The 15,606-nt window shown below is 34.7% G+C and overlaps 1 pseudogene; it reads left to right on the top strand.

The window, feature by feature from the left end:
• The window catches only part of LOC135679663 (uncharacterized), a 43,526-nt pseudogene extending 30,927 nt beyond the window's left edge, over positions 1 to 12,599 (top strand).
• The last annotated feature ends 3,007 nt before the right edge of the window (positions 12,600 to 15,606 follow it).

Below are 15,606 nucleotides of genomic sequence, written 5' to 3'. Positions count from 1 at the left end.
TTTATCATAAAAGTCATCACTAAGTTCTTTATATAATAGAAGATCATGAATATCTACTTAAAAATATCATTTTAATATTCCCTAGTTTCAATCACTGATTACAGCACTAATGTATCCAATCAGTGGTCCATGCCAGCATAATGATCAGATTTAACATCTTAGTTGCAAAACACTGAAGTAAAAAAGAACTATCATAGTCGATATGCTTGATTTCTCCTTGGACAGCTGCATCAACTCTGAGATAGGTTGTGCTACAATTTTATTGAGAATGAAATTTAATTTGGCATGTTTTCATTCTTATTAAGTCTGTTAGTGATCATCATGTTGCAAGTGTAGTTACTTTAGCAGACTGAGTTTTGGTGGAGTATATAAATGTATCAAGACATAGTTCAGTTTAAGCTAAAATACTAGATCAAGTTAGCATTTTTCCTCTTAGCAGTTTTGTATGATCATTTTTAGTCTCGAGGTCCAAATAACTTATCAGACCAATATGTACTGATTAGTATTAACTCATCTGAATTGGTTCTGGCACGTGGACCGAGTGATTTTGCTCGATCTGGTTTGAAACTAGTTGTTTTAATTTTTTATTTTTTAAAATTTTAACAGCTTATAACAGTTGTTCAAAGCTGTTGGCTGTTTTAGATTGCAAAAAAATAAAAACAAAAGGTGTCAGGGACTGCTCTCTTGCATTTGAATCCTTGCATTTGAATCGATCAATTTTGGCTTCATTACCTGCTACAATGATGTTTGGTTGGGTAAATACTTTCTCAATTTGGTATTGCTTATCTTTCTTTATCTTTCACAAACTTGAACTTTTAATTCAATTTATTAGAAATCAATCAAACAATTTTAACTCTAGTATTTTTTTTGTTGTTGTGGTTCTATTTTCTGTAGTCTTCTTTTAAATTTCTGATTATTGTGATTTTTACTTTTTGATTGAAAATGTTGAGTTTGGTGCTTAAGCAAACCAAATGGAGATGAACTAACTTTCATGGCGTATACACTGCACATTATGTTTTTATTTGAAAATATGGGATGTTCATTCAATATTGTATCTATCATAGAGAGCATCACAAGATTAGTGACAACTTGTCGTATTAACACAAGGCAGTTGACTTAGATGTGTTTTGCAAAAGTTATCTGGTTAATGCATGTCCTTGACATGTAAGTATTATTTTTTTTCGTGGTTTAGTGATTTGATTTTTTAGATAATTAAGAAGATTTGACCAGCCAACCCAGTATTTGTTCTCTGTCATTTCCATGTCCTAGCATTCTTTTCAGAACTAGCTATCTTATACAATATTGTTAATGCCTTGATATTTGAACTGTACCTTGTTCATTGAATTATGGTGTAATTTTTGTCATTTTATGTGATTTGAACTTGCTTTTAGAGTAACAATGAACCAACTATAGATTATTTAATGCAAGTCCATCTTTTGCTTATGTTATCTTTGTTTGGGAATTACTTAACAAACTTAGAGGGTTTCCTGGTTGATTTGTGATCTTTAGCTGATATTGATGAATGAGGACTTTAAAAATGATAAGTAACCAATTAGGTAATCAAAATAATGCTGAGCTGATAGAATGCTATGCAAAAAATATGGCTTGCACAAAGAAGAAGATTTTCAGGTTTATAGTGGGTGAGTGGTGACTTAGAAAGTAGCCAAAGATACTATGACTATTGTCACTTTAGGGTGATGCAATTGCAACCAAACCTGACCTTTTTAGATGGGTAAACATAACAAAGCTTTATATATAATGACTTAAGTAGATCATGAGAAACTTGATCAGCAAAGTTGCTCAAATACTTACAGAATTGACATTTTAGCATACTGAAAATGTCTAGCTACTTAGTTATACGGATGAAATTTATAGTATTGCTAATTGGAAAAGACATCTACATTGCGAAAGATGGATATTTTTGTGATGCTTGATGGCGCTATTATTCAAAATTTCAAGCAAGGTTTCTTTTTTATCCTATGAACCCTAATTGTTAAACTTGAGTGGATATTTTTCTTTGTTTAGTTTTTTCCTTATAGTAGTAGTGCTTCTTAACCTAGCTTTTATATCTTATTGCTTAAAATTTATTTTTTATGCCTTATAATTTGACTCTTTTGTGTTTTGTGAATTATTTTGTACATATCTGCTTCCGTAATAAATATTCACATCTTACAGAAAGTCATATTGATTGGTTCAGTAAGTTTTGGTTCTTTAGAGGAAGATAGCGTAAGAACATCTCAATTGGCATCCGTACTTGAAAGAATAAGCAAAAATGGTAGTGAGGTGATTCTTATTGGGAATGCAGCCTGCAAAGCGTTTGCAGGAAAATCAAGTTATTCTAATCAGTATTCAGTGTTTAGAAATGCATCAGTTGCTTGGGAGTTTCTCAGAGGAACAAAGTTGCCAGGTGTGGCAATATTAGATAAAGTATGCACACCTCTACTCTTTATATTTTAATTTCCCTTTTGGTTTTTTATATGACTTGCCAATTATATGAAGTCAAACATAATCAATTATCTGTAACCTTGAGGCTGGAATTTGTAACTTTTACTATAATTTGTGTGTTTACATACTGTTGTATCCAAATGTGTGAATGCTTAGATTTATTTTAGTTTTTTTCCAGCATATATATTTTAGAAACTCATGCTATATGTATATATCCAGTTAGTAATTTTCCATTTATGGCTGTTTAGATTTATTCTGGTGCCTTGTTTATTCTAGCTTATGCAATTAAAATGTCCTTGATAATTGTTCCATGTCCTTTTTTTTCTTCACAGAAAAATAACTAATTATGAAGTTTGAATATTCATATTGTAAGAAAATGGTTTCCAAAATGTTGTGATATAGATCTAGATTTAACCGAACACACTCTGCTAGTTGGTCACTGAAGGGTCACTATTCTTGCTAATGTATTGGGCTGGCTGGGATCTCTGCCTCTATAAGGCTCACAAACTGCAGAAAGGATTGTATATAGAGGATGAGCTGAGGCCATATTTGGTGTCCAATGAATACTACAGCCATCTTCATATGGTGGGTCATGAGGGCTTATTGTTGGTGTTGTTGGGTGAGTATTCTGTACAACAATGATCACAAATGGCATATCTAATGCATGGTGGCTATAGGTTATGTCACATACCTTTTGACAAGAAACAAGAATTTTGGAAATATAAGCACACATGCCACTTCCATAAAATGTTACAGGGGCATTAAAACTTTATATATATCTTTTTGGTCAATCAATCACTTCTAATCATCTAACTGGCCATGGTAATATTGTGATATCATTGAGATGGAATATCCAATCCTCAGTCAGATTCTTCTTTTTCATGGATTTCTAATTGTTTAGGTCAATCCAAAAGCAAAAGTTTATAAATCTTGTTGAGTTAGCTTGTGATTTAACTTTCATATCTAACATTATAGCCACACGATACAACACGTGTACTAGCCATTTTATCTTTAACCTGGCATCAATTATTTTCCATAAGTAATCCACTATGCTTGTTGATTGGCAGAATAGTTTTTCTAGAGAACTTGGTTTAGATAATAGTTACGAGGCATGGAAGAGGATTTCTTGTTTTAGTATGAAGCATGAACAGATTCTCTGTTTGCTGCATGATAAAATTTGTCATGTAATCATAAACGTTAGATGGTGTAGCTGATCATATTGTGATCCTTGCTCTCTTGTTTTCTCAAATGGTTTAATACATGATAAACTAGAGAAAGAAAGCAATTGTAGCTGAAGGAGAGGGAAGGATGTTGTGTGGAACTTTATAATCTGAGAATTAGCATGGAAAAACTTGGTGGAAATGATGATTTGACAATTAGCTCGGGGTCTTTGGTAAGGATTTCTATTTTCTATTTGTTTCTAGGAATTACATTTTCGCCATCATCTATTTTTTGTCCTTGTTTCTAGGATATCATATTGTGACATATCAGTTTTTTTTTTTTTTAACAGTACAACTTGGTTTTGCAAAGTGTGTCCAGTAAACAAACTTTTGGTCTTTGATGGTCTTGATTAACAATGTATTTCTGTTAATTGTCAAAAACACGATAAGTGTCATGGTAATATGCATCATCTATGAAAATGTAACATGGGCATAATGTCTAATAAAAATAATAATATTTGTTTACTTAAATGAGTGAGGCAAAAAATTGGTTTTGAATAGTAACATAGAATTTATTGTACTTGTCTAAAAGAATAGTAATATTTGTTTACTTACTCTCCTGATGGTTCTTTAGAGAGTTGTGATTTGTTTTTGACTTCATCATTCTTGAACACATTATTTTAGGCCTTCTTTTTCTCTGTGGTTCATTTTTCTAATTTTGTTTGCATTCTTACTAGATATTTTATATCAACAAATGCAACCTCTACATTCCGTTCTATAGTTTCTAGTTATCCTGGAGATTTGGTACTTGTCGCAATACAGGTACAAGTTTCATAAGCTAAATCTTTCCTGCAATTATTTTGTTGCATCTTCTACTGTCTGGAACTGATCTATAGTATGAGATGCCCGTTAAGTGCATTTCTTAGCTCGAGTCAGGAGTGAACTTGATTGATGGACCGAGAAAGTGCAATTCTAAAATGAACATTGAACCAAGTGGATAAAAGTAATAAAAGCATGAAAGTAAGAATTTAATGTTCATGTTACGGAAAAGAAAATCAGTTGCATGACACACCCCATGTTGTTCACCGGCTGTCATGATACGTACTGTCATTATCACAAGGTACACTGTCAAACCAATATGGGTGTGCTGGCAAAAATGTAAAACAAAAAGAATAGGGGGAGAGACAGAACACAGAAGGAAAGAAAAATGAGTCATTTGCAACCCGGCATCAATAATTATTTTCTTAGCCGACCATATGTGTTTATTTTCTCCTACAATAACCTGACATGGTTTCTGGTCGAATCCTGAGAAACCTTAAAAAAGTTAGTCAACTGACCTTGCAGGTTCAGTCTGTTGTAATTGTGACACCTTGATTCCACATTTCTTGCTCCATGTTGGATGCCACACATGGAACAGCAAATGTGAGGTGTCATATCCTTGATCGAGATAATTGTTCAGGATAACACTACAGTTGGCAGTCATCATCGTTCTCTACTCAATTTTACTTGGTACAACTAGAAGTGCTAGCAGTCAGTCATAGTTCTCAACTCAATTTTACTTGGTGGTAACTAACATGCAGGACATGCTTAATGATTTATTTTCTCTGTCACTACAACTCAAATTGGCATACTATGTCAAGAAAGCACTTCATTGGACTGATCTTGATCATTGCTTGTTATAAGGCATGTGATTGTTATGACATTTTCCGTGTAACTCTGACTGACGTTGACATATTCTACATTATTCATAGTTCAAATCGTGGTTCATCTTATCAGTTCGTACTAGTGTACCGATACCAACAAACTAGTTTGTACCACCCATAACAGATGATATGCTGCAGTACGATGAACATTGGTTTACTTTGATAATGCATGTTAATGAGGTAGATTCGTTTATTAGATTATTGGCAAAGATGAAAATGTTACATAGTATACTACAGTATTTAATTTTTATGATGTTCCACTACCTCAAACGTTGTTAGTAAAATTTTTAGAATTGGGGAACCAACATTGTAGGCCTATATGCAAGACTTAATAACTAATAAATTAGAAAATGAGTTTACTGATCGCCAAATACTGCTGCCATGGTATGGATATTGTAGCAGCGGTAAGTTATTGCAAGGAGCCTCAATGAATGGCATATTTATTGGATTAATGTTTGATGCTTTGTACTCATTGCCAATCTATCAAAGAATAGGCTTCTGTCCTTGAAATTTTTGTGATGTAAATCAATGTACTTAACTATGCTTATGTGTTTTCTCAAGATCTGATTTATATCTTATGTAATATATGGAATCGAGTTAAGTTGGTTTCTGACACCAATTTGTGCTTATTTTGCTTTTTAGTTTGATTTGCAGTGATATAATTCTTCAATAATCATCACAAAATCCATTTGTCCTTGGACATGGTACTTTGCTGCATGCATTAAACTCATTGACCATAATTGATAGTGATCTTTATCAATTAAAAAATCATAATTGATAGTGATCTTTATCAAATAAAAGGGCATGCATATTATATTAAACTTTACAGGGGTAAAAACGATATTTACAGCCGTTTAGCGGGAGAGATAGGTAAAAACACATGGAAGGTTTCATATTCTGGTTCGCCACGTGGGCCGATTCCGACCGTCCGCCACGAGAAACGACTCGGCCGACGAAAGCCTAAATGATACGTGGCTCGCTATCAGCAGGTGCGGAGAACAGGCGCCACCCCTTCATATGCCCGATCTGTTCTCCCCGACGCTGCCACACTCTCTCTCCTCGACCTCGATCTCGATCTCGGTTTCTACGCTCTGTGCAATGGTGGTGTTCGCGGTGACGCGAAGGGAGACCGTCCCTTTCGAGGGCCAGAAGCCCGGGACCTCCGGCCTCAGGAAGAAGGTGCGTGAATTGATCCTTCTCTTCTGCTTCCTCCGATCTAGGTTCTCTTGGTTTAGATCTTGGCGGATCTTGTTTTCTTGATGCGAGTAAGCGGATTGGTTTCGGATTCAGCGCCACGCCAATGGAGTTCGTGTCGATCTGCCTGTACTTGTGTTTTCTTTTGTTCTTGCTTGTTTTACTTCTTCATGTTGCTAAAAATGACTATCTTTTTGCTTGATCGGCTTTTTCGTGATTCAAAATGGGTTGATTTCGATTGTATCTGTCTGGTACTCGGTCTTGTAATTCAAGATGCCTAATTGGGATCGGAGGATTACGTTGGTGTGGTTTTGTTGTAGTTAATGTAACGATGTACAAAAAAATGGCAAAGGATTTGGCTTAAGCAATCAAATGATGTTAGGAGTTTTAGTTTCTTTTTTATGTAATTATAAACAAAAATGTGATTTTTATTTTTCATGATGTGCCTTTCCTCCAACTTAAACACATCTTTTTTCCTTTATTTGGCAGTATCATGGGATATGATTATTAGAAACTGTTTCCTCTCATCTTGTTATTTGTTTGTTAGATATATTGATTGATGTCTCTTTCTTTATTTGGTGCACTCAAATGGAATTTCGTTTTTTTTGTGGCATAAATTCTTTCCATGCAGCATATTAATTAAATAATGTATTAGTTCCTAAAGTTTTTGTTTGGCTAATTATCCTTTTCAAATCTATTTATTTGCAATAATATACATAAAAATAGTGTATATCATCACCTTGAATAACAATCATCCTAAAAATTAATTCTCTTATATATATATATATGAAAAAAAGTTTAAAATAAGATAAAATTAATATCTTCATATTTAGTCCTCTAAATAGAAAATTAGAATATATATATATATATATATGTGCGCAAAATTCCATAAAATTACATAAATTTCATTAATATTTTTGTATCAATTGCTAGCCACTACTACAACAACATATCACTATAACTCCAATTACGAGGGTAATGATTTCAAACATATTTTAAGTATTTTATGTGGCTGATATTTTCAATTTTAAACGAACAATCAATAATAATTAGCCTAATTTCTTTTTTTGGGGGTGAGGGATGAATGAAGGATAATAATCCTAAAAGAATTGTACCTTGGAGGAATTAGCCTCGGATGTTGAGATAGTGGAAGTCGCCGCTGGTGGTACAATTTTTGTGAATCATCATGATTGAGTATAAAGATATGGCGTATTGTGTGATGACGATGTTGTTAGGCATCAATTGAATGTCCAATTTTCTACATCTTGAATAGGGCTTCAGAATACAGTCATGTACTTGAACAATAACTTTATAGAAGGTTGCATCAAAGAAATATCACAATCCCGAATCAGATATTTAAGCATATGGAGACTTAACAATACATTTTCCAAGTGTGGAGAGTGGAGACAACAATAAATTTAATCATATGGAGACTTAAGAATATTTATTGGTTTCTATCCCTCTGGTTTATCATCTTTTTGCTCTATTACTATTTACACGTTATTGTTTCTGAAGCAAGGAAAAGCCTTATATGCTTTCTCAATATATCTTTAATTGCCCAGTCAGACAGTTCCTAGCAAGAAAGTCCTGAAGCACAGGATATTTGGAGATTGTTTCATCATTGCTAGTTAAACCTAATAATTAGTACTAGGGAAAAAAAATCCAAATAAGCATTACTAGAAATAAAAGCTTTCTTCAACGATTTTGAGTACGTTAAGTTATGTTTAATAATGAATGTCATTCTGATAGCTGGTTAATAAATGCATTATGAACTTTTCTACTAAATTGATTTAAGGGATTTTTTTTTTGGCTATCTTACATTAGAGTTTTTTTTATAAAATTGGTGTTATATTAAAGAGATTTCTCTTTGGCATCAATCTACAACTTTATCGGATGAGCATGAGAAGCTTTGTCTGTTTGCTACAAGTCATTACTTTATCATACCATGATATGAAAAGTTTGTAACCATGATTTGCTGACCTCTAGAATCACTGGATGATAATCATAATCATGCATATCTCTTTTGTTTTTTATTTTATGGAACCTTTATTTTTAAGGCTATAACTGTGTACATTACCCTTCCCTACACCTCATATTGCTGGGAGCTTCAGGCACTAGATGCAATTCTTATTTCATGGAACTTCTTTTTGTGTTGAATTTTGTCAATAGGAAAACCCATTTTCATAGAGTATTCAGTAACATCTAAGAATTTCCATCACTTTGGCTACGGAAGACATCAGTCATACATGTCTCTTACGAATTATTTATTAGTAATAGTTTAGTTTTTTTAGAACTCCAGTAGATATGGAATTTCGGGCAACACCTGCATTGATTTTAAGGTGGCCAAAATTCTTTAACCCAATTATATATTAATGACTATCTTGATAAGTTGCCTTAGGGATTTCATGTTCAAAGATGGACTTGGAATAGCGGAGGCTTTTTTGTTTTTGTCTACTTTTTCATAAAAGAACTAATGTGAAACATAGAAGAATTTTTATCACAAACTGCACCTTGAGCACGCTCAAGTTTTTTTTTCTCTTAATTATTTTAAGCTTCACTATGATATGTCTGACCCTCGATCATGTTCACCATACCTTTTTCTCTTAATTATTTGAAGTTTCACTACGATTTGTCTGACCCTTGATCATGTTCATCGCTCCCAAAAATCTTCGGAAACTGCCACTTCAACTGTCATCAATGATCAAACCTAATAAATATATGTGATTATACAAAAAATGCATATGTCAATTTACCATGAGTAGATAGTTGATTCATCATGGCTGGTACATGATTGTAAGTGCATTATCAAGGTGATAATAAATAAAATATTTGACAGTCACATTTAATAGTTTAACAGTAAATATTTTACCTTTTTGCAGTGGTAAGCAGGATACTCGACATATCATTTTAAGCTCCGACACCTATATGTGACTTGAGCAATGTGCTCCTATACTGTAGCTTCATGGATTGGCATTTTCTAGATGCATGAAGTGTCCCAGAGTTTGAGTGCTTAAAATTTTAGAGGTATGCTTTTCTTATAAACTTTTTTCATTTTATGTAAAGAGATAAAAGTAATTTTCAACCTATACTCCTGACCACATGGGCAAAAAATGGCTAGGACAGATAGCTAGAAACCATTTTTTTGCTAGTGCTCCGTGAACTTTTTCCTTTTAAAACAACATATTTTGATTGTTTGCAAGCTCTACAACTACACTAAACTAGGAAAATTATGAACTAAATATACCTCAAGAGTAGCATCAGAATGCTAATTTTTCTTCTTATAGTAGAAATTCATCCTTATGTTACATTTCTCTTTCTTTTTCTCTGTGCTTGTGTCCTTCCTCTTCTTTCTTTCTTCTTTTTTTGTTGCTTTCCTTCACTTGTATCTTTGAAATCTCAACCCATATAGCATGTTGTTCTGTCTTGTGCAGTAGCAGCTAGCTTTTGCTATCTGTGGTGTTACCAAATCCCAGTTCTCCAGTTTCTTACCTGTAGATAAGTCCTCATAAGCCATATTGGCTATTGGTATATCAGTGGAATGTTTCTGGTTTATGTAAAACATAACAATAATCCACCTGAGAATGAGGATAGGGGTGAGGTTAGTTGAGGTGAGGAGTAGCAAAAGGAGCACTCCCCGTCTCTTTCCTTGCTATCTGTGGTTTTACCAAGTCCCAACTCTTCACCTCATTAAGAATAAAATTATTGATCCATTGTAGCTATGCTGCTTTAGCTATCGGTACATCAGCAGACAATTTCTGTTATATGGAAAACACAACAATGATCCTCCGGTGGATCAGAATAGTGGTGTGTGACTATAGGAAGTTTCTCTTGTGAAAAATCATATATTAATATATGTAAGATATATTTAAAAATGTTGTATGCCATTGTGGATACTGTAATTGTACACCCACCTTTATACTCTTCTTTCTGGAGCCTGTTTTATTTTTCCTTTTGTTTACTACATCTTTCACAAATAAACATTTGTATTTGTGGATGAAATGGACTGAGTACTGTTACATTGTTGGCTTTTACCGTAGATTTAGGTGAGTAAAATAAGTATTTACTAAATATGTCTGATTGAGGCTTTTGCATGCTGTCTTTTGATATGCTAGCTGTTGGACGCAGTGTAATACTGTGCCACCATGTTGTACATGTGGAAAGTTTCTTTGCTATATCATGAGACATGCACAATATCAAGTGTTCATTATTCCTGTAGATCCGTTGTTGCCTTTTATTATAGTTCATTTTTGTTTGTTTGCTTGCTTGCATCACTTCTTGATTGAAAAGTTGGAATGTGCTTTATGCATTTCTTAAAACTAGCCGTCTTATATGTTGGTATATTAATGTTTAATGTTGTCATCTTGTTTCTCAATTTAACTGCTCGTATGTTGTACTGTCGTTACATCTTTTTACCAATACTTTTTGGTTTTCATTATGCACCTTCCTCATTGTTCCTACGATGTAATATAACATGTGATAAGTTCTTAATGTATGTCAGGTTGCTGTTCCTGGAGCTCTATTTGAGGATAAGCCTCAGTCGGCAAATGATACTTGGAGGAAACTTCACTCTGACCCTTTGCTCCTTATCCGTCAGCGTGAGCAGGAAGCACTTGCTCGAATAAAGAATAATCCCATAAAGATGGCAATGATTAAGAAATCTGTAAGTGGTTTTGTCTGTTTTCCTTTTATGGATGCTAGAATGTCCATAAACATGTTTCTTCTCTAAATAATCTGCATAGTTACAATTATCAGATCTCAAAATTTTGTTGGACTCTTTTATTAAATTACACCTTCCTGTGCTTGGTTTTGTGCTAATGCGTTTGCCAAAATCACCACAGTTTGCTCAAATGATGGCAAGTTGTGGCCAAAAACCCTTTCATCCTTTTAGTTCCATGCCATTATTTGATAGATTAACTTTTTTCATGAATCACTGTTCTTTGTTTCCGTATCAGGCTGTCAGCAAACTGAACCCACCAAGTCAGAGAATCAATATTTTATAAGTTTGTTACTATTAAAAATTATTTTTTCTTTCCTGTGTCTCTCAAATGATTATGTGGCTTAAGAATACAAACGAAGAATTGTTGTTCGAATTATAAGCATACCACATCTGCAATTGAATCACTAATCTTTTCAATTGTACAGGTAGAAGATGAGAAAAAGAAGAAGCAAGATAAGAAAGAAAAGAAAAGGCATAAGGATCATCACCACAGTAGGTCAAAGGATGATAAACGCTCATTGAGACGTTATTCTGATTCAGGTACTGATCTGTTCCCCTCTCTTGAATTCGATCAAGCTTTTGTTTCCCGTGTGGATTTTATTCGACAAAGGTTTCATCATTGCCCCTTTACCACGGTTCTAAATCGTTTCTTCGTTCATGATTTGAACCCTAGAATGATGGATGCCTTCCATCTTTTTTTTTTCGATTTTTTCCGATCTTTAAGAGCTTTTCTTTGGATTCGTTGTGTTCTAATTCCCGATACGTCGATATTGGTTCGTGATCATCGGTCCTCTTCTTTTATTTCTTCTCTTCTCCGTCTTCTATGCAACTAGGGTTCTTTCTGTTTTACGATTCGATGTTCCGGGATAATATGGAGGGCTTTAACTCTTCTTGCTGTTGATCATAGTAACTCGATTATGAGTGCTTAAGTTTCTTGGTTGTTGTGTGGTTGAGTGGTTTATCTTTGCCCTTCTTCCAGAAACTAGTCAAAGACTCTTCTCCCTACTTTGGCGGCTTGTGATGCACATGTGACTCGGTCAATCGAGAATCGAGAATCGATTGGAGTGACTCGGTCGAGGACTGGGATATGCATGTGATGCACATGTGGAGTGGAATTGTAAAGCAAGAAATGACTAGGAGCAATTCATATCTTATCAATGTTACTATGTGATGCAAATAGTTGTGGATTTTTTGCCCACAAATCATCTCTAGTGTCGACCAAAAGAAAAATAACTCATATCTTTACGTCACGTAGAGATGCATGCATGCATGCATTTGAAATTTGGCTTTCAGATGCATGCATTCGATTCTAACACTCATGTGACTTTCAGATGCATGCATTCAATTCTAACACTCAAAAGAAGAGTCTATGATTAATCATATCAATTGTAAACCAAAAAAAAGGAAATACTCTGATTATTGCGAAGAATTTGTATTTATTCGAAATTATTTTAAGAGGAGATGTTAGTGTATTGTTGGAATAAGCTAACACTAATCTTCATTAACGAATCAAAAGGGAAGCTTTCCGTAAGTACGTGCATGCATGCATAAGGTTGATTGACACCATGCAATATACTAATCGTTCGACTTGAGAGAAAAAAGGGGAGGGATTAAATAATGTGGTTTATGTCTCCTCTCAGATGGTCTTATCTACGCCAATGATCAAAGTAATAATGCATCTCAATATCACGTTCGATTTCTCCATTATTGACTGCACCAACACTCACATTATGAATCTTATCTATACCTCCCTCTTACAACTCATGCTGCTTCATTGTATATACACAACTTAATTTGTCTCAGACCCAATTTTCCAGTCAAGCTTCTCTATTTCTCTAGAGAAAGTACTTATCTCAGAATCAATAGGTTGGGGCGGACAAATCACAAGATGAAAAGGAGTTGTCAGAAAAGATATGCTCGACTGCACATATTATTTTGTCATGAAACCATGGAAAGGGACAGGAGAAACGTGCATGTAACAACATCTGAGAGGAGCACAAAATAATCACATCAAAGTGGAGGGAACGGGCGCCACCCAGCTGGTTTTGGAGGCAATCATTGAAGAACTGAGTAGAACGAGGAGTAGGAACTCGATGTTCCCATCAAATGTATGGAAGTGGAACGTCGGTGGTGTAGTTGTTGACTAGAACGAGAAAGAGGAGAAGCTTAAAAGAGATAGTTAAGAGCATTTCTTTTACTTGTGCATTTAGCTAGATCCAAACAGAAGAGCGGATCAGCTTATGTCTGCTGGGCCTGTCGATCTCGATCCGTAACCATCAAATGAAATGATCCGACCCATTTAATTTGACCGGCGGAATTATGGGTCGAGTATACAGACCCGCTAGCAAGTCGGGTCGGATCTAAACACAACTTTAAATGTTTTAGGGGGGCTGAGGTAGTGAATAGGGTTTCTGTGAAATATTTAGCTTGTTTGGGGATCTAAACACAACTTTTATAAACTTAATAAGACATAAAGAAAATCTGTATAAGCTAAAAAAAACTCTTTATAAACTTAAACAAACTCCAAGGGCATGGTAGAGTATAATTGATTATTATTTTCATCAAAATGGATTTGAAATGAGCAATAATGGACCTACTCTTTATCTAAAGAAGGAAAGTGAATATAATATTATAATGATTTATCTCTATGTTGATGATATTATATATATGGGTTCATCTAACTCTTTTGTAGTAGAATTTAAAATATGTACGATGAATAAGTTTGAACTATGTAATCTAAATTTAGAAAGATAAGAAAGTAAAGGAGAGATACCACCACACACTAGTTGTTTTAATGAAGGTATGGTACGATCAAAGAAGAATTCGAATTGAGCGCGACATAGTTCATTTACATAGATAAATTTAAATAGATTCTGAATCAGGATTCCAAAGGAAATAAGAATGAGAAATGAGAGGTAAATTGAAATCCAATGAAATAAACAAATACATGAATGTCTAAAGAAATAAATAATAAATGAATAAGTCTTCAGCCTTTTTCTATTATGTGGCAAAATACATAAGAGCTGGGTTCCAACCCCCTTATGGCACATCAATTTGGAGATCATATACTTGATGAGCTATTCTCTAGATATGCAGCAAATGTTTCGAGGCACCTCCTTAAAGAGAAAACCAAGCATAATATATTTGTCATTTCCTTGAAGAAAAAAAAAAGGTGAAGGCCTGATGAAACAACAGCTGGATTTGCTTTTTTAGAGAATACGATCAGCTCTATCCTTGAAAAGTATTGCATGCATATAGGGTCGTTATATTGCAAATGAAGACATTTTGTTGATTACAGGCGTTTTCGGTTGTCTATTATACACAATGAAACTGAAGGTTACATCTATAATTGCAACCTAAGATATCTAATTGTCATGTACCACATGATTAACATGCTTCTGAGACCATAGTGATGATGATACAGCAATGATGTGAATCACAGGTAATGGGTTATGAAGATACAATCACATAAAATGGATTCTTAGTACTCCGCAAAGTCAGTATGTATTTGTGAGAAAAGGTCATCTAAGAAAGCAACCGTGCGCACAAACATACTTTTACTAGAAAAGCTAGATAGTATCCAAAAGAGCCCAGCAATGACCAAAACTACCTTCTGAAATGCAGATGTGAACCTAAAATAACGAAAATTGATTTTGAATTCAAAGAATATTGATATATTTAATAATATATATCTATAAAATGACAAGTAAGCTCTCAAGGCTCTTATAAATACAAAATATAAGAATTAATAGACGCGAATTTTAGCTCTGTAAATAAAAATAAATTAGAGTGCCTAAAAAATAAGAAAAGAAATAATCCCTGGTAATTATATACGAACGGAATCTTCCTCGGACCAGGTCGTGACAATAGTCGTACATCATCCATTTGTACAGGAAACACCGGACGACTCGATACGATCTCTCCACTATACGGCCTTGCGATAAATGCACCCCCTATACCTCCCTTATCTACTCATAGCTGACTTGTGGTTGATACCAACCAGCCGATTCCGGCGCAAAACGATCCCGTCTGTCTCAACGAGAAGTGGCCTACCTCCACGTGCGTCCGGCATCTCACCCTTCTAACTCACGCGAACGTGTACACGTGACAAAAAATCTCGTCCGTCTCTTTTATGAATCGAACGGTCAGTATGCTCTCTTACTATTGTTTCTATGCGACCGGATGTAAGATGCGTTCCTCCATTCGACGCCCGATTGAAGTACAGGTGGCTTAAAATTTGGACACGTTTCGAGCCAGGAAGCCACCAGAGGCCGGGGACATCCATGAACCGTCCGTTGCGAGGAGTTGGGCTCTCGAGGACCCAATTGCAAGCGCTATTTCCAGCATGGTCACTGAACGGCATCCGATCGTCTGTTCCTAGCCGGGT

Source organism: Musa acuminata, chromosome BXJ1-7 (genome assembly GCF_036884655.1).
Source record: "Musa acuminata AAA Group cultivar baxijiao chromosome BXJ1-7, Cavendish_Baxijiao_AAA, whole genome shotgun sequence".
Lineage (NCBI taxonomy): Eukaryota > Viridiplantae > Streptophyta > Magnoliopsida > Zingiberales > Musaceae > Musa > Musa acuminata.
This window is presented reverse-complemented; position numbering and strand designations above follow the sequence as displayed.